Below are 1,480 nucleotides of genomic sequence, written 5' to 3'. Positions count from 1 at the left end.
GTCAGGTCATCACAAAGACCTCTAATCGCATGTCTCCATACAGACATGTCTTCCAGAATACTTCCATGCATGTGATCACCTTCAATAGACAAAGGCAATGCTAAGGAGTTAGTAGAATTAGTCCCGGAAGAATGAAAAAAGAAAGAAAGAAAGAAAGAAAGAAAGAAAGAAAGAAAGAAAGTGATACAATGAAAAAAGAAAGGGTGAGAGGAAGGGATATAAAGAAAGCAACACAGAACAAATGGTAGGGAGGAGACAGCTAAAAAAATAGAAAACAGAAAGGGAAGCGAGAAAGATAGAGGGGAAAGAGAAAGAAAGAAAGAAAGAAAGAAAGAAAGAAAAAGAAAGAGAAAGAAAAAGGGAAGAGAGGGAAAAAGAAACAGGCAGGGGATAGTGAATGAAAGGGGAGAGAGAAAGATAGAGGGAGAGAAAGAAAGCAAATAAATAGGGCTAAGAGAGAAGACAAAAGAAAGAAGAGAAAGAAAAATAGCGAGGGAAAGAAAAAAGAGAGAGAGGGATAAAGAAAGAAATAGTATAGAGACAGAGAAAGAAAGGTGGTGAGGGAGGAAGAGGGAAAAAAAAGAGGGATAGTGAGAGAACAAAAGAAAGGGAGAAAGAGAGAGGAGAAAAAACTGCATGTAATTTTATTGAATGGCATACACTCTAGTTTTTATTTTAATATTCATAATTAAAAGTTACATTTCCTCTAATCTCCATAAAAAATCTACAAAAGGGCTTGATCTAATTTTATCAAAACTCCTCAATAGTAATTGGCAGTTTTTTTTAAAATTAGCCTTTACATTAATGTTTAATTCCAAGGCTGTTGTCTTATATTCATCTGGTTATAGTATATTTTTCCACTTTCCTCTTTTGCCATTGCATGATGTGATATGCCTTAGCAGCAATATTCAAACTGAGGCTATGTATCTCTATTACTTGACAAGAAAATCTGAATTTGGATATGAAATCGAATTAGCATCTATGAAAACTGCTGTTCATAGTTCATTTTGCTGCTAATTATATTGCTGCAATATAGTAGTTTTTGAAATAGGGCTGTTTCTCTCTATTTGTTCCAATTTAACAAATCCAAAATATATTTAATTTGTATTAAAAAAAATAGCTGGGCACGATAATGGAGTTTCTGCTTCATTCTCCCTATTTCTTTTTTATTAATTGTGACCCATATCTTTATAGTAGCACCCCATATCTTTTAACCCTTTACATTTTTTAAAAAAAAAAAATACTAATAATCATGCATTTCAAAGTAATCTCCTTAAATCTGACATGTTTCCGTTCCCTTAATATTTTATGCTCTCACTGGGTTGTTGGCACATATCATTTCGATTCCATGTATCCCTTCAAACCAAACTGCAGGGCATGATGTCACTTTCTAAAACATACTAACGGCAGTAGGTTTTTTTCTGTAGAGAGCTTAAATAGAGTTATTTCTAATATTTATAATAGCAGAATTAAAACATTC

Source organism: Spea bombifrons, chromosome 2 (assembly GCF_027358695.1).
Source record: "Spea bombifrons isolate aSpeBom1 chromosome 2, aSpeBom1.2.pri, whole genome shotgun sequence".
NCBI lineage: Eukaryota > Metazoa > Chordata > Amphibia > Anura > Pelobatidae > Spea > Spea bombifrons.
This window is presented reverse-complemented; position numbering follows the sequence as displayed.